Source organism: Manis javanica, chromosome 1 (genome assembly GCF_040802235.1).
Source record: "Manis javanica isolate MJ-LG chromosome 1, MJ_LKY, whole genome shotgun sequence".
Lineage (NCBI taxonomy): Eukaryota > Metazoa > Chordata > Mammalia > Pholidota > Manidae > Manis > Manis javanica.
The window spans coordinates 126,057,804-126,084,658 of NC_133156.1; the positions used below are offsets into that span (position 1 = coordinate 126,057,804).

General features: G+C 44.3%; 1 protein-coding gene across 6 annotated transcripts in view; it reads right to left on the reverse strand.

The window, feature by feature from the left end:
- Positions 1–26,855, reverse strand: part of PDZD2 (PDZ domain containing 2) — a 356,980-nt gene that overhangs the window by 285,161 nt on the left and 44,964 nt on the right. The window contains exon 1 of one of the 6 annotated variants that reach the window (XM_073237474.1): positions 15,147–15,301. The exons of 4 other annotated variants lie outside the window; for them this stretch is intronic. The gene's annotated coding sequence lies outside the window, so the exon portion shown is untranslated. Of the gene's footprint in view, positions 1–15,146; positions 15,302–26,855 lie in introns of those variants that run through there. One more of the 6 variants, XM_073237475.1, reaches the window with a different exon arrangement.

Below are 26,855 nucleotides of genomic sequence, written 5' to 3' on the forward strand. Positions count from 1 at the left end.
AGGAGTGTTTTTAGAAAGGGCAGAACAGGCCTTTGAGGAACACTGGCGCGACAGTGTCACCCTGTCCCCAGGAATCTGCTTGCAGCCTTCAGAGCTGGCCTGGGATGGACTGTGCCCTCTGTGATGACCAAACCACCCCAAGCAGCCCCAAGTAAGGAAACACGTCTGCCCGAAGGTCTCTTCAAGGATCGTCAAGATTTACACTTACTGTGGGTAAAGAATTACTGTTATCAGGCTGTGCAGATGTGAGAAAGTTGAGGTGAAGGCTGAGTACTCCATGTGGGGAGGCGTACTGGTGTTTCTCAGATCTCTGAAACAAAATGATTCCAAGGAACATCAATCTCATGATCTAAATAGATTGTAGATGTCATCCCTTGCCTCCTGGCTGACGTTGCAGAAATGCTATTCTCATTGTTCTTCTTCAGGTCTGTGGTTCTCCATAGCGAATAAAACTTGTCCTTAGGGTCAGGCAGAAGGGGATGACCCTAAGCGAGTAATTTAACCTCTCTGAGCCCCAGTTACCGCATCAGAAAAGTGAGGCCAAGTGTCTGCCTCACAGGGGTCATGTGAGAATTCAACAAAGCAATCCGTAGAGAGGGCTCAGCAGAACACTGGCCCATGAAAACCTCAGTAAGTGCTAATTTTAATGCTGGTGGTCATGAAATAGCTCAAAAGAAGATTTATCCAGCTATAAATTATTGGCACATTTTAATTCTGGAAACCATTGCTTGCTCGCCTCCTCACCAGAGCAAGAGAAAGAAAATAAATAAAACCTAAGGAGTCACATTTGCATTATTTTAGCCACTCCTGGAAGCCACATAATGGGAGAAGGAATTTATAATAACGGCTAAAAATGAAATTATCAAATTACTGGTGGCTATTACTGTCCTCATCTAGCCTCTATCAGAGTATACGAAGACACACAAAGGATGTACGTTTGCGTGAACTCTGCAAGCATCAGGACTTTCTGTTCTAGCCTCCCCTCTCCCAGTAACAAAAAGGCTGTCTTGAAGTTCCTTCCAATGGCCGAGTTTCTGTCCCAAGGTGTAAGTGGTCAGCACAAGTGACCTTATTCTGCCACTGACTAAGCAAATCCCTTTCCCTCTCTGATAAAAGAGGGTAATTAAACTAGAGGTCATGTCTAAAATACTTCTCAGTGATATGAGAGCATATGGTTCTATCCTCAGAAGCAATTTTAAGATTTAAAATATTTTTTCCTATAGATCTTGTGAAAGTCTCTTCTCTTATATTGTAGTTTTCATATCAGGGTAAGCAAATGAGTCAGAGGGTTGAACATCAAGCTGAAACAAGGTTATGTGGTTGCTGGTAGACTTGTGGGGTTCAGTGCAAAAATCAGGGATTCACTTGCATCAAATTATGCCAAGTTAACAGATGTTTATTGAACAACTACTCACATCCAGGCTCAGCAACAGACTCCCACCCACTAGCCCTATATGGACTTCCAGGCAGGACATGAGTTGTAAGGAAGATAAGCCAAAAGCAAGTAAACCGATTCTTTATTTTAAAGGTATTCTTTTATCTACCTACAAAGTTATCATAAAGCATTAAATGTTTGATTCAAGAATATTTTCCATCCAGTGAACAGCTGAAAATCTATAAAGCAGAACACAAGATACTATTGGAATCACCTCCATTTTTAGATTATTCTGATTTAGTGCATTCCTCTGCTTACCATGATAGGACCACCTTAACAACTATATTTCTAAAACTGCCCACCTCAGAATTCATTTGTGTACTTTATAATTTGGGATATTTTTTAAATGCAGAGTTTACATAAAATGAATCATAGGAGGTCATCACTGGGCTCTTCTTGGTTATCTCCAGTAGGCTGGTAAGCTCCCACCAAGCTATGTGCTCTCATCTCTTCAATTTCTGTCTTGTAAATAGAAAAGGGCATCAAGAGGCAAGTACCAGGAGAATGGGAGGGGCAGTGACCCAGTGACAGAACTAAGCACCCCAGGGTCCCAAATAAACACAGCAGGCAAAAACACAGGTTACGAACTATGCTGACACAACTACAGAGCAAGTCCCTTTCAGCCCGTCCCCCCAGCCCACAGCTACTTCTAAAGCCCCCCATCTCTCCATCCCCATTCCCCACAGCTTGGAGCTGCCACTGCAAGCACAGGGACTCGCAGACAGGCTGAGTGTGACAATGAAAGAGGTTAAATTTGGACAAGTATATTTTATCGTTCTGATTGATCAAGAAATAAATATGTTTCAATTAGGAGAAACCTTGGAGGCAAGGAACAATAACTAAACCTGAAGAACAGAAGCAGAAAAGGGAATTTTCAACACATAGAGGAAAAGTCCTTGGGGGACAGAGATGGCTTTCGACATGTCTAGATCCATACGTGCTGTCACCAGGCAGGAATCTTGACTTTTCTGTCTTCTGTACAGGTGTCATTTCCAGTTGGTGCTCTGCACAGGTGGCAAAGATGGCCACCAGCAGCCTAAGTTGATGTCCTACCAGCGCAGAAACCCCAGCAGGAGCAGGAGCCTCTTTCCCAGGGGTTGTAGCAAAAGTCCTAAGATGGACTTTCACTCTCTTACTCAGATCACGTGCCCAGCACTTAACCAGACTCTAAGTTATGTGTTGGCTTCTGGGGCCAGAGGGTGAGACAGACCACGTGTGGCACATGGATTGAGAGTAAGAAAGGCTTTGCTCTAAAACAAAAGATGGGGAGAGTGTGCCAGGAAGACAGAAACCAAGGAAATCTCCAAACAGGAGGCTGAACTGTCTGAACCATATTAACCATGTTAATCCTCACCAGACGATTTTCCTTTGCTCATTGTGGTGCATACTAACTAATTGAGATTCTGTTAAATCACAGAGACTTATTCCAACCAAAAACTGGAAGACAGTCTGCACCTTGGGGGCACGCTTTGGGTGCTCTTTTCCAGGCACTATCCACCTAAAGGTAAATGATATCTTTACTTCTAACACCATAGATATGTTTTGCCTGTTATTGTACTCCATATAACCAGCATTATATGGAATATTCTGTTATGATGGTTCACAGTTCCATATATACATTATACTCTAATAAAATGTTTCTTTAAAAAAAGAGCTGATCATGATATTTTTCCCACCCCATCAATATCATGAACTGTGTAACTATCAAGGACTTCCTCAGCTCTTTCAGAAATGGCTTTCTCTCCAAAGGAAACAATGTCTTAGATGGCAAATTTTTTCAGCATTTGCAATAAACCACAGGTGACCAAGGTCATAGGCAGCGGGGCCCACATGAGGGATTCACCATGCTCTTCAGCCTCCCACCTCCTTCTGTATAGCCTTTCACTTTTGGCTCTGCCCTCCCATAAGGAGGTGCTGGGAAAATGTCACCTACTGCTGGTCTTTGCATTTGGATGGCAGAGGTGAGCAGAGGGTGGTTGTCAATCAAGCAACAGTTTGCACCAAACCTTTGAATGCTTGTGAGTAGAAGAGAGAGATAGCATCATTGGGTTACACCAGAACTAGTGGTTCAAGAACCCCTTAAAGAGTAATGACAGTTACAAATTCCTCCTTCACCTCTCCACACTGAAGGGTACCTGTGGATAAGCCCCAGCAGTCTGTGGATTCCAGGTGAACAAATTCCTTTTAGGGCAGAACTGGGGCAAGCCAGGTGGCATTGGCCAAAAATACACTGGACATCCTTGGGATGTAGAGTGCCCTTCTGCTCCAGAATTGTGCATGTAGTGGTTGGGGGGCTTTTGTAAGGTTATGGACAGACTTTTTGGGATGAGTGAGAAGATGGATTAAATGATCTTTAAGATTCTAAAGCTCAGATTTCATGGTCTAGCAAATGAAGTGAAATGGTCCTAACAGCAGATCAGGAGCTAAAACATCAAAACAAATGCTAACTCCTCAAAATGTTAAACACAGAATTGCCACATGACCAAGCAGTTTCATGCTAAAGTATATACCCCGAAGAACTGAAAACAGGTACACTCAAATACTTATACATGAATGTTCATAGCAACACTATTCACAATGACCAAAAGATAGAAACAACCCAAATGTCCATCAGCAGATGAATGGATCAACAGGAGGTGGTACATCCACACAATGGAATATTATTCAGCCTTAAAAAGGAAGCAAGTTCTGATTCATGCTGCAGCATGGATGAACCTCAAAAACATTATGCTAAATGGAAGCCAGATACAAAAGGTATTCCATTTATATGAAATACCCAGAATAGTTGAGTCCACAGACAGATAGCAGATTAGTGGTTGTCAGGGCAGTGGTGGGGGGTGTACATTGGGAGTGACAGCTTATTGAGTGCAGAAGCTTCTTTAGAGGGGTGATGAAAATGTTTTAGAACTAGACAGAGGTGATGGTTGTACACCATTACGAATGTACTAAATGTCACTGAATTGTATTTTATGTTATGTGAATTTTACCTTAATAAAAATAATAAATAAATTCAATGCTGAGTGAGAAGTCTCTGTGATGCTATAAGGCACTCAGGTTGCCCAGCAAATTCGGGGGCCCCATCATCTTGGGCCTCTTAACCAGGCATGACCAACTCATAGTCATTTCCTGGATTTGGAAATTTAAGACAAAGCAAAACAAAGACATCAACAGAAATACTAGCCTCTCTGAAAAGGCTACTTAGCCTCTGAACACCCAACCTCCAGGCTGGAAACACAGAGGTGTGGATGTAAATCAATCACTTGCAAGTCAAAAGACAAGTATTTTAAGCTTGGAAACACTTTGGGAGCTCAAATAAAGATTGGAGTCCTGTTTTCCCCTGAACTAGAAATAAAGCAAAGGAATTCACTCACACCTATTATGATATACATAGCTTCCAGAAGACACAAGTATTTGAAGGCCTCAAAACCAACAATTTCATTTAGGTACATCCAGCAATCAGCCCGGTCATGAGGCTCATTGCCCCAAATCCACCCCACTATTCCTTAATCAAAGCTTCTTTTCCCTTTGAGAGTAAGAACACATTGGTGCAACTCAAGATAACCAAGCCATCCTCAGGTTTTAAAATGTTACAAAATGTAAATAATTTCATGGTCCCTGACAAAACTAGTGACTTTCTCACTTTCAGACTTATTCCAAGACTCCCCTGAAAACACTAGTCCCTGAGGTCTGTTGTGTGGTAGGACACCTCAGATAGATTCCTGCTGACCCTGACCCCAATTCTCTCTTTGTCTCTCACACACACACACACACACACACACCACTATTGGTGGCTTGGCTGCCTGGAGTACTTCTCCCTTGACTGAGCTGTCCTCCTTATGACAGAGGGAGGGAGGGCTGGGCCTCTCCTGTGGTCCAACTGAACAGAAATGCACTTTGTGTCAGAATCACAGGCAATACAGTTAGGTCCCGCCGAAAGAGCGATTGATATGTGTGCCAAGTGGCAATACTATTCAAGTACTCTTGTCAAAACAACTGCTTCTCACGGTGTCTAAAATTAGAGGGCAATGAGAAATAAAGCATCCCTTGAGCTAATTTGTAAGACAGTTTCCATTCCTTAAGAGGCATGAAGAGTTTTTACTCTTCCTCAACTAAATCTTGCTAGGAGTATACAGCAGTTGAGAAAAATCAAATAGCCAATATTTATCAAGCATCAACTCTGTCTATGACCCTTGAAATAGAAAGAGTTACAAGGTACACCATATATTGAAAACAGATGTACCTATTTTGTAAAAACAATGCTCAGGCAAAGAGATTGTTAAATTGGTGGGTGGATGAAAAAAGCCGGGGACAGACCTTGAGCTCCTAACCTCACATTTCTTCCAGTACATTGGAAAGAAAACACAGTCCTTGAATTCAGACCAATCTGAATTCAAATACTGTGCCCACCCTATACTGGCTGTGAGACCCTTTTCCAAACCTTGCTTTTTCCATCTGAAAAACGGGTGTCATGTCACCTATTGTGAAGGATCGTTGGAGAGCATGAACACCACATGACAGAAATTAGTCAGTAATTAGCTATAAACTGGCAGCTGAGTATGCCACATGCACTATCTCACCTGACCCTCCCGAGAACTCTATTATTAGTTGTATTAAAAATGAAGTTTAATTTCATGGACATTGCGTTTGTTGGGGCAAATTGATCTCTGCAGCCAAGAAGCCTATAAATCTCTGGATTTCCCGGGCTAGATGGAGGCTACAGAGAAGCGTCGTATGGGGCATGGCAGGGGTCATCTTTGCCCTGCCACTATGGGCACTTGCCACGTCCAAACACGGGGTCTTTCAACATCCAGTTAGGTGTCTTGTAAGTGAATTCGTGTTTTACATTCAGCTTAAAGTACGCACCTCCTCAGAATTCTTTATATCCATCCCACTGACTGGACAATTATTTCCCTCAGGGTAGTGATTTTCAAAGCGGAGTTGAGATTTTGCCCCAGCGGACACGTGGCGATGCCTGGGGACATACTTGGTTGTCACAAGCGTGCATAGTCGGGGGTGTTGTTGAGCTCCCAGCATCTGTGGCAAGAGGCCAGGGGACGCTGCTGGCATCCTACAAACCCCAAGCCAGCCTGTCCCCCACACGAAGGATCATCTCCCCCACAGTGTCAGGGGTGCTGAGGTTGAGAGGCCCTGCCTCGGGGGCAGAGAGGGAATCTATTCCCTTGTAACTACAGCAGAAACCCATAGGTGGTAGGAAGGTGACTGCCAGCCAATCACAGAACAAGAACCCAGCTTCACGAAGCACAGACTTGCAAGTATGTGGTGGGGGAGCGTATATGAGGAAGGAAGAATGTCAACCAGTCTCACCCTCAGGAAGGCCCAGTGATGTCTTACCGAAATGAAGAAATATAGCATGAGTCAAGCCTATTGACCATCCAGTCAACACCTATTCTTTGCTGGAAGCTCTCATTTGGCTCTTTCCTATGTGAATGGTGGATATTTTGTTGGCCAAACCAGGGCTCTGGACCATAGCTGAGCATGCACGGCCAAGCCTTATATAGGATCGTCATCCGGGAGTCCAGGCCCCCAGCTGCCCTGCACACTGATTTAAAGGGGTCCTCCCCATCTGCTGAAGGGCACAGGACCTTTGCCCAGGCGGCTTTGATCTGGCTTTCCCTTCTGCAAGTCCATTCTCCCCACTCTGCACAACACCTATCCCTGCCAGACAAAACCTTTCCAGTACATGCTTACAGGCAGAGACAGGCCTGCTCAGACACCATCTCAATGGCCCTGTAAGAAAGCCTGGAGCAGGGGCTCTGCTTCCATTCTCCAGGCGAGGAAAGGGAAGCTGGAGATAGAGTGAGTTTTCCTGTTACACAGTGAGGGGAGGGGTAGGTCTCCAAAGCTGAACTGCCTTTAAATTCTGCACCCTTTCCACTCGGTCACACACCTGCAGGGGAGGCCCGTGAGATCCTTTGTTATTGTCTTCTACTCATGCAGCAGGGAGCAGACCTGGGGATGGGCTGGCCTTACTAAGATAGGGAAGATGAAATGTGGGTCATCCGTATTTAGTTGCCATAGCTGAGCACGGGGTAGGAGAAGCACAAAGCTTAGGAATCCCCCCATGTCTGCAGCAGGGGGATGGCGGGGGCAGCCTATGATAAGTCTAAGACTGATGGTGACCTCCCAGGAGCACAGAGTATCCTCCCGAAATGCAGAGCAGGAGTCTGGGAGAAGGCTTGAAGGTCGACATTGCTTCATTCCTTTGTGAAACATTTATTGAGCGCTCTGAGCCAGATGCTGTAGATACACAGCAAACAAGGCAGATAAGATCTCCATGTCCTCAGAACCCAGATTCTAAGAGAGGCAGATGAATAAGTAGCAAAAAAATATAGATCATTGTGTTAGGTGCTGGAAGAGAAATAAACAGGAAGGAAGTGCAGTAAGACAATACTAGGGTGGGAGTAGCACTATTTAGACAAAAGATCAGGGAAATGCACTTGGGTGAAGAGCCATTTAGGCCAAGACCTAGAAGATAAGCTCCCTGGAGTTTGGCAGGTGGGAGGGCGTGAGCGCAGGACATGCTCTCCTCCAGGCATTGGGCAAGGGTCCTGATAAGGGCATGCTTGAGGAATGTCCCCTGTGGCCAGCTAGCTCCGGGAGGGAGGAGAACCGTGGGCGGTGTGCTCAGGGGCTGCCACGTGCAAGGCCTTTAATTTTATCTAAAGCAATAGGAAGCCAGCACCAGAAAGTTTTATGCAACATAGAGACCTTTGTGTTTTGAAATATCATTTGGCTAGCAGTGAGAAGAATGACTAATACAGGAAGCAGAGCTCGTCAGAAGGCTTGATCAGGCATGAGCTGAAGCTGCCTTGCTGGGGGACAGAGGCAGCACACCAGCAGAGAAGAAGACAGATTAAAAAAAAATGTGGAGGCAGAGCCTTGCTGAGGAAAAGCTAAGGGGTGACAGAGGGAGGAATTAAGCTGATGGCTTTGTTTTAGTTTTTTGCACTTACTATGTGATGCCATTTACCGAGATGGGAAAATGCAGAAGGAAAACAGATATAAGGGGAAGTGGGCCCCATATTCTAACCCTCCAACCCAATAGCCTTATTCTTAACCTTATTTGTAATAAATACCCATTGATCTAATGTAAGATTAAGTCACTGCTTTTATGATTCACTTTTTAGAAATCTCATATAGAGAAAATCAGAAAAAATTCAAAGTAGGTGTAATTTGACTGTATTTGAGATTTTGAAGGTAACATAGAAACATGTAAATGTTTGCTATCAAGGCACTTGAACTTTCTACTTTCTTGATTACTTTTATAATAACATTATTTTTTAAGAAAAAAGAGTTACTCCTTTGGAGTCACGCTTTGTTATTCCAAAAGGTCACTCTGGAAATGCACAGCATATTTCTTCCTGGAAGCCATAAGCTGATAGGACTTCTGAAAGGAACAGAGTTCAGGGGTAGGGAAGGACATAAGCCAAGCTGATTATGCAGATAGCCCCTTGCAGGATGCCCTGAGCACCTGCCTTGCAGCCAGCTCTCAGGTGAGTCCTCCATGAAGGCATTCCGATTCCCAATCTGCATTTTCTTCTTGTTTCATCAGTTCTCATTTTTACATCTGGTATACTTACTGCAGAGGCATGTTTAAAGCCAGCCAACTGAGTGATCTTAACTGATAACTAATACCTGAGGTCCTCAAGGCAGGGATGGAATCTCATTCATTTCTCTATCATTACTGTCTAGCCAAGAATTAAGCACATCCTCCATTCACCTACCAGAATACTGATTTTAGCACAAGTGAAGGTGCTCAATTATGTTGAATAAATGAAAAGATGGGTGGAGAAGGCAGACTGCAAATGATTAGGCTCTCGAATCTCCTTCCTTTCAGTGATCATTAAGAAGAGTTATTTATCACATAAGTTGCCTAATTAGAGAAGATATGCAGGAATTTTTCTTCCCATAGTGACTGTCAAGCTATGTCCCTCCGGAACATTGGTGATGTTTCCATTGTGAAAATTGAATAATAGTGAGTTTTTCCAAAATATATATATAGAAGATGAATTTAGTACATGAAATTTTATCCATTTCAAGACTTTACTCAGAAAGTTTAAAAAATTCTGGCACCTGTGACAATTTGTCAGCAAATGCAAAAGATGAAAAAATAACTGCGCAAGTAAGCAAATACTACAGCAAGAACTCAAAACTGCTAGTCTGCTAAACTCAACAATTTTCCTCCTTCCCCATGCCCATTTTGTTCACTGGGATTTTAGACTGCATACTTAACAGCATCCCATTTTCTGCTAGTAAAGTTGTCCTTAGTTCATATTATAGAACCCACTGATTTAACATTACATTGAATGGACACCACTGACTCACAAATTTTTGGCCACCTGAAGATTTTTGAGGACTGCAGTTCTAAGTTCTTATCACTCACAGTGCTGTCCTTCTATTGGGGGGCTAAACTGTGTCCTCCCAAAATTCGTATGTTGAAGCCCTAGTCCCCAGGACCTCAGAATGGAACTGCATCTGGAGATTAGGCCTTAGTTGAGGCCATCAGAGTGGGCCTTAATTCAACATGCCTGCTGTCCTGTTAAGATGCGATCTGGACACAGAGAGACCCCAGGGCATGCACTCACAGGAAGAAGACCATAAGACGACACCAGGAAGGCAGCCGTCTGCCAGCCAAGGAGAGAGGCCTCAGGAGAAACCGGACATCTTGATCTTGACCTACTAGCCTCCAGAACTGTGAGAAAATAAATTTCTGTGGTTTGAGCCACCAGACTGTGATGTCTTGTTATGGCAGCCCTAGCATATGACTACACCTTCCGCTTAGGACTCCTATCCTCCAATCAGAACCTGCAAACACACACAGTGGAACCTGCACTGGAGCTTCTCACTGCTCAACTTTCTTCCCCCTCAGTTTGTTCTGAAGGTGGATGAACAAATTATTGCTGTACTTCAGGGACACATGGTGTCCCCTGTGAACTGACAGATTCCGGCTCATATCCCTATTAGAGAATCATCCTTTTATACTATGTGTTGTGCCCTCCTTCCCAGGCTCTTTTATGGCACTAATACCATCAAGAGGAGTGACCTTTAAATTCCTTCTGTGAGACTGAGTGATACAGAGAAGCTGAGGACAGCACAGTCGGCCTGCTCCAGGCCCCTCTGCGAGACCCTGAGGGAATGGGAGGCAGAGAGATGCACCCAGAGGAGGTGGGAGGGGCTGGGGACAAACTATCTCAAAATTGTCTCTGGCCTTGTGCTGGCTCTCAGCCCCTACCAGAGACAGTGGTTTCCAGGCATAGGAGAGAATTTTAAAGGGCCTCTCTGGTGGTTCAGCCTTGGTGGGTGGGGGGCTCTCGCCTTGCCCTGCCAGGCGCCCCTCCCACATGGTTCCCCTCCCAAATGCCTACCACTGGCTGGTGCATCTGCTCTGAATTAGCGCTCAGGGCCCTGCTGTGTAATAGAGGACAAATGGGAATTGGGGGCATCCCACCCACCTCCGACTCAAACGAGGCCTTCAGGAGGGGTGTGTGGGAAAGTTAGGAGATAGTGGCTTTCCTTCAATGCAGCCATGTGGCATCTCTCTTGGCAGTCAGTAGAGATGGAGAAGGGACAAACTTGGCGATAGCTTTACAATGTAGAATGAGCAGAACTGGGAGGTAACGTGGGTCAGGTGGACACAGGGAGGTGCTAGGGTCACTCAAATTCTGGCATAAATGGCTGCATAGACCAAGACGTCATTCTCTGGCAGCAGGAACTCTAAGAGGGGTAGGTTTAGAGATGACTAGCTTTTATTATGGCAATTATCCTGTTATAATAAACACATTTGTTTTTTTCTCCAACTAGACTGCATACTCTTTGAGGGCAGAGAAGTATGCTAGGCACTTCCACATATTCCAGGCACAAGTGTAGAGCTTTCATTCACCATTTACGTGACAAACATTAACTGAGGGCCCACATGTGTCCAGGACTGGCTCAAGGACTGCACTAGCTCTAGAACTGCAAAGGCCAGGCATGCAGTCAGCGTTCATTACATGTTTACTGTCTCTGGGATACATACTTTATGGAGAATGTGATTAACTATATTTTCTTATTTTTTACATTCTTGCCATGCTGGCGTCTGAGTCTTGCTGATTTGGGAGACCCTCCCCTCCCAGGGCTGGCTAGATCTTAGAGGTAACAAACTTTGCCTGAGAGCACACCTTTCATATGCAAACCAACCAGTCCAGAGCCCAGAGCCCCCAACTACCTCCTTTATTGGGCTCTCACATGCTGACCTTTGTCCTAATCACCCTGGGGCTTACTACTGGGCTGGCTGAGGCAGTCCCTGCAGCATGGAGCCAGCTGAAATGATTGATCTAGCTAATCCTAAACCTGCTTACCTTGCCTCACCCATTCCTTCCTGGTAAAACCACAAGAAAGGCTTTTACCTGCACTTCCCCTCTGCCTCCTGACGAGCCCTAGTGCTTCCCCATGTGGCCACATGTGGCATGGTGTGCCTCCTGTTTCCAGGACTGTGCACATATACTTCTGTCATGACAGTCATTTCTGCGTCTGTGTGTCTTACCATATATGATTAAAACAAATCCCAAGTATATCTTAAAACAGATGGTTAAATGAATAAGCATTCAATATAACTGTAAATTAACAACTGATTCCTTCCAAACTGTGCAAAGTGTATCTGCTTCAAAAGAGAGAAAAGAGGTGTTAGTTCTATCAGTATGTTAAAACTGAATGGAAGTGAGAGGGGATGCTAGTTTGGGGAGATGGGACAAATTCATACACAGGCAGTCCCCGATCTAATATGAGGTCATGTGTTTGGAGCAAGAATGAAGCGCAAAGAAAGAGCAGAAGAACGGCCATCCTCATATACCCTGTAGAGCCTTGTACAGGCTGGGAGAGCACAGGACATCCAGTTAACACCTATTGCATCAAAGCCAAGAGTTCCCCCTTTTAGGAATGACTTTATGAAAAGCCATACAAACCAGCAAAACAAGGAGGTGAAGGAAGTATCCCTTTTATGATGATTTTTCTTAATGGTGTATCAGCAGTTCCCATTAATCCACAAAGATGACATGATATCATAGGTACATAAAGCATATGGCACAACATCTGGTGTTGAGTGTTCACTCAACAAATTATAGTTGTTATTGCTGCTGTTCTTAGCAATTGGCAATAATGCATTCTCTAAGTGGCTTTTCTAGTAAACAACATCTAGGTGACCGATTGTCAAAAAGACAATAAAATGAAATTCATTCAACATGGCTGGGCTGCATGTAATTTCATCTTCCTTTGATGCCTCTGATAATTCTGAAATACACTTTAAGATCTCACCCCGCTTCTGATATATTAAAAATAACACTAATTGCCCCTGTATCTTAATCATAAAAATCATCCTGATTATATTTGGTTCCTGGATGTACACAAGGTGACTCAGTGGGGATGTTGGGGAACCACAGAATCACTGAACCAGAACGAAGTGTGACATATCCATGCGGCACGTGCAGAGCTATGACCTTCCCAGGTGTGTTAGCTATGTGCGTGTGTATCTCCAGGGAAGAACCAATCTAATCTTGAAGAAATGCTGTGAAGTCCTCTCTACTAGGGCCCTGAGAGGACACACAAGAAACAGATGTCTAAGAGCCCTGCCCCAAATTGGATATTGACTTTTCCCTCCTCACCCATGGATCAACCAAGGTACTACAGAATTAGGTATTTCATTTATTAGAAATAAAGTAACATAAATTGCGAAGTTTGCTTCTCCACATTTGTCTCTAGGGATTTCATATGCCCAAGCAGATGAACACAGACACAGGAATACACAACTCAGAGAAATTCTGCCAAATCCACTTTCTCAGTTTTGAGCTCCAGATACAGGAGCATAAGTGCCTGATAAACACTAACGGGGCAGAGGCAAGAAAGAACAAGCTCTTTCCTTGTGTAAGGCTGAAAAACAGGGATGCTTAATCAGCTGCTCCCATCCCCACGAGACCTCCAAAAGCTTCCCCAGCTCCTCCATCACACTGTTTCCCGCTCTGGAGTCTTTAAACATCCCCCAGCCACCTACTGATTAACACGTTCTCTGATAATTCACCCATCCATGGACACATCATCTGGAATTACCTGTGCAGTACCACAGGACCCCCAGCAACCTCAGCCAGAAACAGCACCTGGGCCACATGCCCTACAGCTCCCCGCTGGGGCCTGGGCTGCTCACCCTTGTTTTCCAGGCGAACTCTCTCAGGAAGACTCACTTGTGGGTATTAACCCATTTACCTATTTGTGCCTATTTGCAAGGAAATACAGAGTCAGTATATTCAAATCCACTTCTGAAGCTCATCATAAGTCACTACCAGCAGGAAAAACACCAGCTTACTTACTAGGAGCTGGGAGGAAGGATACCAAGGCATATTAGAACCAAACCTTGACTTCACGTATATAAAAGCCTAATTAGGAGTAATTAGTATGCAAATACGAAGATAATTAATCATGCATGGCAGTATCTAACGGTGGAAAGTCACTCAGCCTAAGTTCACAGAAACTGAGAAACTAGGGCAGTCCAGGAGAGCTTGGAGGAGGAGGCAAGCCTTGAAAGCCAGGCAAGTTGCAGGCAACCACTGAGAAGGAACTGAGCCCTGCAAATGTGGGCAGTGGGAAAGCACCTGGCCAGTCTGGAGACTAATCAATACACCTATCCCCTCTTGGTAAAGGCATGACATGGCTAGACCCAGGTATAGAGTAAATCTCAATGTGATGCCTCTCTTCCATTCCACACCCAAGACCGACATGAGCGACATACATCATAGCATTGAGCCACGGTGGGATTTCAGGTGCTCCTCAACGCTGTGCTCCAGGAAGCCACTAACAGCCGACATGGTTAGCACTCGTGATAAAAATAATTTCCTTCTCCCTCAGAGGGAATGCAGTAAACTTAGGATGGGCAAGGAATTCTGGGGCTGGATGTGCCCAGATCACTGAGTCTGGATGTAAGAAGTAAAGAGGTTCGTGTCACTTACATCTCACTCTCAGAGCCAAAAGGAGGTTTGATCTCAAGAAACAGGCTGACATTCTTGTAACCACAAAGGCCCCTTGGGCATTCTTATCCCTGATTTGATCTTTACCCAAGGCTCCAAATCCTTCCAAGTTCTACCAAAGGGGCCTCTAGCAGCTTATTCCCAAAGATGGCCATCTCCATTACTTCCCTTCCTGTGTGCACATGCCACTTCCCTACTGGGAGGTAAAATCTATCCTTCAGTCCTTGGAATCTAAGCTGCTCCTTGACCGCTCTATCAATAGGATACAGCAGAAGTGACGCTCTGCCAGGTCTGGTCCTAGCCTCTAGGATTAGCAGCTTCCACTTCCTGTCTCTTGGGAGCCCGGAGTTGTCATGTAAGGAATCTGGTGATGCTGCTGCAGAGACCAGACGGAGAGGAAGAAACCCTGGAACTATAATGGAGAAAGAGAGAGACACCCAGTGATCCCAGTGCCCAGCTGACCCCAACCTTCCAGCCCTTCACTGCCAAAGTCTCTCAACATGAGGGTGAAGCCTTCCTGGACCCTCTGGACCAGCCCAGCCATGAACTGAATCCCACTGAGGGATCTGAGTCAGTGCCACAAACCGCTCAGCCAAATTCTTCCCAAATTCCTGGCCCAAAGAACCATAAACAATAGAATGTTTTTTCTCCTTTGGCCACTAAACGTGGAGTGTACTGAAGCAATACATAACCAGGATTACCTGTGCATGGGCCGCACAAAACAGGCAACTGCAAGGACTTCCCAGGCCTCTGGGTTCTCACACTGGGCCCTGCAAGTCCCTTGGGCTTCACCGTGTCCAAGACAAGTCTGGGATCCCCACTCCGGGACACTTCTCCTCACCACAGCACCAGCCTCAGGTCACTGTCCACTTTTCTGTTAGGTCACCATGTACAATTTATGAAGAATCCAAGTTAATCACTGACTTCAAGACTCAAAGGTTCCCAGTGTTGGCTATTTGTTATTCTTTCCTCAAAGGATACAAAGGGCAAACCTCTCCTCCTCCTGAGGCTGGAACCTTGGAGAGCTGCAGTCAGCTTTTGGGCTGTGGACTGAGAAGTGCTGGCTGACATCTGCGAGCTGGCTGTATGAAATCCTCACCTGCTCCAACCATGGGACAATTGTAGATCAGGGATGCACCTGGCCTACTGAAGCTCAATGGGACCAGAAGCTCCCAGGGCCCAGCCAGCTCATTTGGCAGATAAGGATATGGACACTTAAAGACAAGATCTGGCTTGTTCAGGTTCAAAGAGAAAGTCAGTGCAGGCTGCAGCTGGACAGCAGCTCCCTGAGCCACAGCCCAGGGGTGATCCGCTGCATGCCCACACTGACCACAGTGGGGAAGGGGCCGACAGCCCCAGCGGAATGCTGCCTTTGTACCTGCCCTGGTTTGTGGGTGGCTTCTGAACCATCCTTTAAACCATTCTTAGACACATGTGCGTCATCAAGCACAGGCTTGCTTCCATTTTGGGGTCCCTCTCCAAGAGCTCAAGGAAAACTGCACCCGAGGCAAGAGCAAAAAGACCCTCTCCACTGTTTTTAACTCTCCTTCCTACACCCTGACACCTACACACAGTGTCTCCTGTACGGTCCATTTTCTGGCTTAGTAGTGTGCAAGTGTACCCTCTGCCCTTTAATTAGGTTGGACTGCATATTCTGGTGCAAAGCCACAGGGCTGGACCTTGCTGGTTCCTGTTTTAGCAAAATGGACAAATCTAGTTCTCTCTACTAATATCCACCTTCTCATAGCTACCTCCTGATGAACATCCTGCATGGGCCGTGGAGCCCACAAATGACCTTTGCTGCTCTGATCCCAGTTTGAATGCTAATGCTTGGAGGCATCTCAGAGACACACAGCAGGTTGGAAGCATTCCTCAAATGATAGCTTTTTTCATAAAGCTTCATTGGAAATTATTGCAACATGTATTTTTGATTACCAGTGATGACGTCCTACATGTCATACCCTCTCCTAGGTACTCTGCAAATAGATAATCTCTTTAACCTCCGCAACAATCTTATAAGGTAGGCTCTAATATTTCTGTTATTTATAGATGAGGAAAGTGAGGCTCAAATCAGTTTAGAAACTTAAGGTGACCAGCAAGTAAGCTGCAGAGTCAGAATCTGGACAGAAGTTCAGCCAACTCCAAATCCATGTTCAGAAATGCCATACATCATTGACTTATATAAAGTTATCTCCATATGGTTTATTAGTGTAATCCATGTCAAACATATAAGACTATCACCTATATGAATGACACTCTCAGGGTGGTACTGGGATCATAGAAATACAGGGAGCAACAAAAGGGGAAGTTCATATAGTTCACATTCTCTTTTTTAAATTGAGATATAATTGATATATAACATTTCATTAATTTCAGGTGTGTAACATAATGATTCGATATTTTTGTGTTACAAAATATAGTTCATGTTCTTTGCATGCATTTTTCAAACATCATGGAAGAATTTCATAGACCACAGTTATATTTCCTAAAACTTACCCTTTACCTCTAAACTGTTTCCTTCACGTGCTATACTTTTCTCCTCTCTCTTCAAGATCTGGCCCAAATCCCCTTTCTCAGAAAAAGAAATCAAGGGGAGCAGGGGTTTGCTTGTACACACTCTCCCAAAGTGGCTCATTTCAACCAGTTTTCAAGGAAATGTTTTGATGACTTTCTTTATGGCTTTGGAAAAGATACTGGGGGAAGCTTGGTAGAAAGCAAGGTCACAGAGGTGTGGAGGGGGTGCTTTATCTACATGTGTGTCTCCCACTCTTTCAAGGTGTGGTGCCCTGCCTCCAGCTTGCATCCCCTGGAGAGAAAACCTGTTTATGATTAACCTGGGCTTAACCCTTACAAAGGCCTAAAAGAACTATTCAGGCAAGGCCTGGCCCTCCTCAGAGAGTGGGCCAGGGGAAGAAACAGAGCTGAAACCCTCCTAGGTTGGGAGGGCAAATGGGAGAAAGGCTGGGAACATGTATTAATAATATCGGTTCTGTCATATTTATATTCTGGATTTGTTATCTTATTGATTGACTGGTTTTCCAAATACAGAGTCTGTACTTAGAATCCTATGAAAAGCTCAGGAGTGTACAAACCTCTGGTAGCATGCCAAAGGTTTTGTATACTGGCTTCCTTAAAAGGGAAGATGGAAACATCTAGAGAAAAAAGACTTGTCATCCATTTCATAGCAGTGCAAGCAAAGCAATGGTTTTCCATTGAAAGACATTTTTCCAATTACTAAATACTTTCTTTAAAATCACTAAATAGTTTCTCTAAAAGCAAAAGAATTGGTATATATAAAAGTTGTTAAAGGAATAAATTTTTAGAGTTCTTATTACAAGGAAAATATTTCTCTTTCCTTTTCCTTTTTTTTTTGGTATCTATATGAGATGACGGATGTTAACTAAACTTTTTGTGGTAATCATTATGCTGTACGCCTTAAGCTTACACAGTGCTGTATGTCAATTATATCTCAACTAAACAAAAAAAAGGAAAAAAAGCAAAAGGGTTGAATTTTTCTAGGCCTCATTACTGCCTAAAAACTCATGATTTAAGAAGATGGAATCAAATCAGTAGTTATTTCCATGGCTTCTTGGAATGTATCATGGAATCCCTATTATCTGATCATCAGTACCATTCAAAAATAATTGATGAAAATTGCCAAGGTCATCAGGACCCAAGTTTAGAAGATAAAGTTTGGAAGGAGAGGATCCAAGCTAAGGGCTTTTTAAAATGTCTCATCAAAGAAGCATGAGGTTAGGCCTGAACTGTAGGTAGCCCCCAAATGATCTTGACCTGATGCAAGGGTAAAAGCCTAGACTCAGGCCCACATGTTGCACAATTCTAGGGGAATGACTCTTGCTCCCCTGAGCTGATCAGTGCACATCTGTATATGTGGCAGCTCAACTTTACAAATAAAAAATGATTTTCAAAGACATTTCCTCTTACAAAAATGTCCTCTTACAGAAGCATCCATTTCACCTTAAAAATAGATTTGGGGGCCACAAAAGTTAGTTGAGAAAGAATAAACATAATCCAAGCCCAGAACAGCCAAATCAAAACACATGCTCAGGCTCCCGCCACGCGGCCCCTCCCTTAGGACACCGGTTTCCCATGGGCCGTTTATGGTTGGGACCAGATGCTGTAAATGAGTGTATGCAGTGACCACTGCTGTCCTCCTACCAGCAACCCTATGATATGAGATTTTAATTCATAATTGTGGGCAAGTTATATCTGTGCTCAGAGTGGGGCAGGGAGGGGCCATGAGAGGCCAGAGACTTAGATAAATAGGTTGTAAAAGGCACAGCGAAAAATGTCCTGCCAAAATTGAAGAGATGGAATTCTGGCAGTCTAAACTATCCTCCCCTTAGCCTGGTACTGTTACCGCCCTCTGAGAATGAGGGCCACACTGAGCCACTATTACTATCACGGTGGGGGTGAGACGGCTCTCAGATGTTTGGGGACTGGTTCATGATGCTTCAATGCTCCTCTAAAAACTAAAAACACAGGCTTCCGGGACTAAAGTTCACTTTTACAATGTTCACCTTTTCCTGGTTTGTGAGTCTATCTTTCTGTTCAGGATGTATTAATCTGCTCAGGCTGCCATAACAAAATAGCAGACTGAGTGGCCTAAACAACTGAAATTTATTTTGTCACAGTTCTGGAGGTCAGAAGTCCAAGCTCGAGGGAGATCCTGCTGCCTGTATCCTCACCTGGCTTTTCCTTCAGTGCCCGCTCAGAGGGAGCTCTCTGCTGTCTCTTCCTCATCTTATAAGGACACTAGTCCCACCCTTATTACTTCATTCAATCTTAATTACCTCCTTAAAGACCCTATCTCCAAAGTACATTAGGGGTGAGGGCGTCAGCATGGGAATTTTGGGGGACACAACTCAGTCCATAATAAAAGGTTTAGGTCTGGGGAGAAAATGATGGGATGTTTGTGCTTTTTAAATAAATCTGCCTTCTGCTCTGGCTCTCTCTTGCAGCTTCCTATCTATCATGCTGTTTGCCCAAGTCAGGAGGCTCCTCCTCACGCACCCCATGTCTGCCTGCTAGTACCTTCTCTGCTGCTCCCTCTCACCAGCCATCCCTTCAAACAGCTGCCCATGGCAGTCCTGTTCCCTGGAACAGATGCTCCACTTTTCCCAGACGTAACCTGGTCATATCCTGTCCCCATTGCCTGCAATCCCAGTCCTTTATTTATAAATTGAGGTCATTTCTACCTTACGTGCTTTGTCTAAGAGAAAGCTCAGAGTCAAAACTGCATCTTACCACTAGTAATGTACATACTACCATGTGGCAAACAGCTTGGCTATCCCTTTCATTCATTTTTTAATTCTATAAATATTTATTGAACACCTACCATAGGCAGTCATTAATCCAGTTGTGTGGGATCCATCAGTGAACAAACCAGGCAAATAATCCTTCCTTCAGAGGCTTTATACTCTTCCTGTCTATATTTTTCCCTTGCCCTGACTTCATGTTTTTAAAATATTAATTGTTCTGTGTCTATTTCAATCATATTATATTTGCAAACATTTCCAATCTTATTTTACTGTATAAATTTATAATCTTATTGGGCTGTAATATTACTATTTTTTTTTTGCAAGGGCTCCAACTGCTTTTAACAATAAATAGGTAGAGCCATTGTAAGGAATACATTAGATGATGTGTATAAAGTTCCAAGCACACTGAAAGGCCTCAGGACAAAGTGCATCTTTTTGGAGCTTTATGATCAACCTCAAATCCCCTCTCTCCAGAAATCTTTAATGGGGCCAGAAAATGCAAGGATTTTCTCTTCCTTCACTTTCTTCCCTTAGTATATCTTCACCTGGATAGTTGTACACCTTGTTATATTTTTTCACATACTCTTCCATAATTCTTTCCTGTGTGTAAATCTTTGGGAATTGATTGCAGACTCATTAATGTTTATCCTTAAGCCACGCAATACAATCTACATTTGCATAAGATATGAAGTAGTATGCAGAACATCTTCTTTATTTTATTTCTTAAATCTGTCCCTCTTACAACATAATACATGGCTCCTTAATTGAGGTGAGGGCAGTTGTGCATTTAAAAGGTAATTTAATTACCTTTTGCCAGAACACATCCATCCTTTAACATGGAAAAAAAGCAATGATACTTCAAACAAAAGAAACATTTTATGTAATTCAGAGTAAAGGACAAGAATATTACAGTGTTTTCTATAATAGGAAAAATCTGTCTTCAAAGTATTTGAGAGAAAAAGCTCTGGTAACTCAATTGCGGTTGATCCACTGGCTGGAATATTAGGCATTCACTAAAAAAACACATCTGAAGGCTCTTTAATGAAATGGGAGGAAGCACACATGTACTATTAGGTGTATGGGAAGTCATATTCAAAACTGTTGTACATGCGCTCAATTTTGTAAATATTTTATTTACATACCTACAAACACTTAGGAAAAAAATATGAAAAAGAAATGTCTTGAATTTGGACAGTATCTGTGGGCGGTGCTATTATGATGAAAATTTACTTTATTTTTATACAGATATTTCTTTTATGATCAGAAAAAGAACACATGTTGTGTGGAAATCTAAAGTCAAAGAAGGACTTGAAGGTGTCACCTGAGGGGTGGGCGCTGCCCTGGGGGATGTGGGCACTGCCAGTTATCCCGGGTGTGGGGTCAGGCCCTTGCCCCTGCTCCTAGCATTCAGCAAGTATATCTGTAAGTAATAAGGGCTGCAGTTCTTCTAAAACACCCTGTAATTTAGGCTTTCCACAAAATCCAAAGGCTGCTCTTCACAATTAAGGCAAAAGTGTCTGGAAATAAACATGAGTCCTTTTCCTCCCATTCAGAAAGGATGAAGCCCACTGCTATCCCACGTATGGGTGGGGCTAAGAAGACCAGCTGGGGGCCAGTGGTCATTTCCAGAAGAGAGCACGGAGGGTCAACGGGTGAACTAAAGCAAATGAGAGGGCACAGGCCACCCTCCCTCTACTCTCCCCAGGCCCGGCAGGCTGAGCAGAGGATTCCTAGCTGAGCCTTCCACATCCCTCATTCCTCCAGCCAGCTTCCATGCCGGTATTTTTAACAAGGCATAAAACTTGCAGTTCTATTAAAAACACATGTCTCTTATGTCAAAGCATGGCTAGCAACAGCCACTGATATTCAGTAAACACACCACCAACCAGGGAACATGCTCATTGGACTCCAAGTCTCAAATTCTGATGGTCACATTTTTACAAAGACACACTGGATCTTCTGGCTGGAATAAATTTTGAGATACTCTCTTGGGTTCTTCTCTCTGACTTCTTGAGAAGACAGTTCAATCTCCTTGAAAACAATAACTTTTTGTTTTTGTTTCATATTACCATTTCTCAAAGAGAAGAGAGAACATCAGTAGGGCAGAATTTTGAAAAGTGGGAGGTGGGGAGAGATGAGAAGGCTCATGAATGACAGAGTGGGCAAAGCAGCCCCTGAGAGCTGGGTGCATGAAGCACCTGCATGTACCACCAGCCAGTACGTGTCAGTGGGAAGCCGTTATCTGAGTAAGGGTTTTGCTTAGACACTGCATGGACTGAATGTGGCCCCTCAAAATTCATATGTTGAAGCCCTTACCCCACCCTGCACGATACTTGGAGATGGGGCCTGTGGGAGGTAAGTAGGTTTAGATGAGGTCACAAGGGTGGGACCCTCATAATGGGGTTGACATGCTTATAAAAAGAGGAAGAGAACATGGGATCTTTCTTTTTCCCCTCACGCACCCTGGGAGGCCAGGTGAGAATGTAAGGGGAAGGCAGCTGTCTGCAAACTGGGAAGAGGGTCCTCACCAGACCCTGAAGCTGCCGGCACCTTGGTTTTAGACTTCCCAGGCCCCAGAACCATGAGAAAGAAATGCTGTTTAAGCCACCCAGTCTGTGGTCTTTTGGTATGATGACCTGAGCTGAGACAGAGACACCTTTCAAATAAAGGAAGATTAGAATTTGCTGAACTCTGAGGCCGTTCATTGGTGAAGAACTTGGGCTCTGCCATCAGACAAACTCAGCTTTAAATCTGTTGCCCCACTTGACAGCTTTAAAGCTTAACTTGTCCAAGACTTGGTTTTCCCATCCATACAATCTTGTTAACAAGGATGCCTTATTCACGGGATTGCTCAAAGATTAATATGAGACAAAAAGGCCATGAAAGAGAGCATGGCATGCGAGAGTCCACCACTTCTCTCTCTGCTCTGCTCCCAGGAATGTTGCATTGAAGCTCTTGGGAAAGTCAGTATGAAGAACATGTAAGTCAAGGCTGGGTTGGTGAGAGACAGTCAGTCAGCCAGCAAGTAACTTAGAATTGACTGTGTGCTGAAGTTTCTATAGGAACACAGGCCACATGGCTTCTTAGAAGCCAGTTCCATACACACAAATTACCAGGCATTTAATGCTTCCCCTCAAATCCTGATGCTTGGGGAGGAGGGGAAGAAGGCAGGGAACCTCCAGATCAGATATTTTAAACTCCAGGAAAGGAAACAGAAAGCTTTATTTATCTGGGCTTCCCAGCTTGCTCATCTTACGGACTGGAAACTATTCTTGTATGTCAGCGCCTGCACATCTTCTCGTTATTAGAAAAACATCTGCTCATTATCCCCATGGTTTCCAAGTGTGAGAGAGGGTTAGAGTTTTGTTCCCAGATGCAACTGTGTGCCATCAAAGCTGCTTTAGGCACTGGTGGTCCACACAGATTAGGGCTTCGGGGAGATTAGAACAGGTGTTGGATTTTCCAAATACAACAGGACGAAGACTTTCTTTTTTGAGGGTTCAGAAGAGATTGTGAGCAGAACATCTGTGTGCATACTAGAGGTCTGCTGTTTATTTGGTCAAGAGAAAGCACTTATCCTCAACTCTGCCCCCTTTCCATACATGCAGGCTTCAGACACGGACAGATATTTGTAGGGCAACTACTGTGTGCTCAGTACTGGGTCCATACGACAACTCGTCTTCAGGCACTGGGGACTCTGGGCTCACATGGCAGGTGACTCTGGCACAAGCAGTGCACCTGTCTCAGAAGCAGTCTGTGTGTGACCTGGCTACTGGGTCCCAGGTCCGGAGGGACTGGGAACCTGTGGCTCCGTAGCCACCCGAGAGCACGCCTGCCTCCCAGCACTGTTCCTGCCTGTCTCCTGAGAGGCCCCGCCATCTACCCTAGCCCAATCTGAAAGTAGACATTATCTTTGCTTTCTCCCTACCCTCTTGTCTGGGCCTCACTCACCACCTCCTTTTGTGGAGTCTTCCTCACAGCCTCTCTTGCATCTTATCCACACTCCAACCCAATCCACTAACCCTACCCCATTGTCATATGGGCCACGTCACTTCCCCACTGCAACTGACTCTTGTTTCTAGTCTGTTCCCCTTTGACTGCCCCCTGACCTGACTGGCTTCCACTCAGGAACCAAGGTATGGTCTTTGGAAAGTACTGAGCTGATCCTCAAAATCCTTCCCTGGATGCTCAAATTTTGGGGATTACATTCAAATTTGTTAGTATATCACCCACCTTCCTTTCTAATCTGGACCTCTGAGCCCTCCAGATTGTCCTCTCTCCTCCCTGTGCACCCTCAGTTTTAGCTGCAATGAGCCATGTGTGGTTTCCTTGATGTTTCATGCTGTTCCATGCCTGGGTGCCTTCAAAGTTCAGCTCAAGAATGGCCTCCTCTGGGAAGCCATCCCTAACCACCTTCTTAGGACTGCTTTGGATTTAGACACTTCTCTTCCCTGCTCCAGCCCTCTCTACCATTGCTACTACCACAGTGGAATGTACAGGGTATGGACTTGTCCTTCACCCCTACCAGAATATAAACCCACCAAAGGCAGGGACTTCATATTACTTTACTTCCCATCCCTAATGGCATCTCAGTGCTTACAGCATGGTAGGCACTTATGAACATCTGCTGAATGAATAAACAAACACCAGAAGCTGCATGCATACAACACAGTACCAAAGCCCAAAGCAGGCTGATGTTTAGGAATCAGATCTTCTCCATTGAGAAAAAAGAAAATACTCCAAGCAAAGATAAATCCTCCTACCATCAGACCTGAAATGCACCATTGTGGGAGGGGGTCAAAGAGCAAGCAGCTTTGGAGGCAGGTGACCCAGGGCTACCATTTGTCCCTGTGGTGGTCACTGTGAGGCCCTGGCCACCTGCTTAACCTTCTGAGCCTTGGGTTCTTCTCTTACCATACAAGGATTGTAACCCACATTGCTTTGTGTCACTGTGAGGAGTAAATGGAATTACGTATATAAAACCGTTACGCTGATGGACAGTGACTGTAATGGGCTATGTGGTGGGGACTTGATAATGGGGGAATCTAGTAACTACAATGTTGTTCATGTAATTGTAGATTAATGATACCAATAACAAACAAACAAACAAACAAATAAAACTTAGCACTTGGGAGACAGAGCTGGTCTCACCCAGCCTCCTTCCCTTCGATGTTACCAAAGCAGAGTCAGAGCTAATAAAAATCTGTGTTCCCAGAACACACAAGCAGCTCCTACTGCTGAGACTCAATCTAAAGACACAAGGGAGGAGGCAAAGTTTTGCTTCCTCGACTGTAAACCTGGAGGTGCTGGTCACAGCTCAGAGTACCTCGACGACCGGGTTCAAGGTCTTCAGGCTTCTTGAGCTGGAACACAAAATCTCAGAGCCCTCCTCTCACCCTAACCCAGGAGGCAGCTCTCAGGGGCTTCATGCCAGTGTCCACCTCCCACTGCCCCGTGGGCTCTGTGCCAGAGAAGTAGATCAGGAAATAGAACAGACAGTGGGTTTTTCCCCATCTTCCCCACCTTGAAGATCACCATTTTCTACAAAGATCAGCAGAAGTAAATCTGAAAGAGGTCATGAGGAGATGTGAACAGTGGTTACCTCTGGGGGCAAGATTCCAGGTGATTTTTTTAAATCTTCTTTTTTAATTTTTAAACTTTCTATAGTGAACTGCTTCTATTGTCTGAAAACATTGACAATGCACTCTTACATTTAATAAAGGACAGGTTTTCCTGAGCCCCAGGTGAGTTATGCACAATGAAGTTGTAACATCCAGTTCTTTCTGGAAATTCTGACAGAGGAGATTCAAAACTCCATGGCCTGGAGTCCAACGATGCTACAATGTCCTAGAACATTCAGATCACTCAGCAGAATCACTACAGCCTTTGAGGGGAGCTGAAGAAAGACATCTTTGAATATAGGATGCACGCTCATTCAGGGTGTCCACAATTATCACTTTGGTCTGTGCTCATGAGTAAGAGGAGCCCAGACTGGGGACAAATAATGAGGAAGAGAGAGGCAGAGGCTAAGACACTCCAGAAGTTCTTAGGGAAATTTATCCCTTGTTGAAAGAAAGCAGTGAGAGAACCGTTGGAACTTGCCAAAACCCCTCAAGTTTCTTGTAAAGGGTTAACAAGAAAGTGGAAGAACTCCTCCCCTAGTAAAATCCCCTTTCTGCCTCTAGGCTTTGCTCATTCATTCATTCACTCATTTATTTATCAGTTACTCACTGAGCCCCTCTAGGTGCTAGGCATTGGGTCTGTAGGACCACCCTCCTATTATTCCCATTACCACCACCACTCAATAGGAAATCTTAAGGAATAACAGTGATTGGGCATTTGTGTTGTCCAGTGGGTATACTAGCTGAAGGAAGCACCAGAAGGTAGAAATGAAGAGAAAAACAGAGGAGATAGATAGTTGGCAGGAGAGAAGAACTCTGGAGAAGATAATCAAAAGACATCTAAGGAGGACTTTGGAGACAAAAATTTTCAGTAAATTCACACCCTTCACCAAATGCTTTTGAAGTTGGACTGGAAAGGGTCTCAGGTGAAAGCAAAGCCTGACCAAGGAGGCCCAACCAGGTCCCTATTACACCCTCAAAAAGATGCTGTCCTTGTCCTCAAAGAGCTCAGGGTCTAGTGGAGAGACACTGCAAAGACACGAACACCTCCAGTGGTGAAAGCTAAGAAGGGAGTCACCGGGGCCTTAGGCACATTTAAGAAGGGGTTTAAAAAAACTCAGTAATCAAAACCAGTACAATGGATAAAGTATTTTACAATATCAAAATTAGCACAAAAGTGATGATGAACAAAATGTCAAAATTTTAAATAAAGACAAGCTCTGTGGGCCTGAACAGGATTAGGGGAAGGGGAATGAGGCTGAGTTGTGCAAGTCAAGGTTGAATTCTGTCTTTATTTCCAAATGTCAATATTTAGTTCAAGGTAGACATTTGGTGTGGGGGGGGGTTTAAATTTAAATTTTTAAAATATTGTACTGAAGTATCATTTATCTTGATTTCTGTGTTTTTTGGTGCTTTCACATTTTTTGCCCAAGGTTAGTAGAATGCCTGGAAGTGAAGGACCAACTCAGTCTGAGAGGCCAATAAATGCTTCTTGGAGGACCTAGCA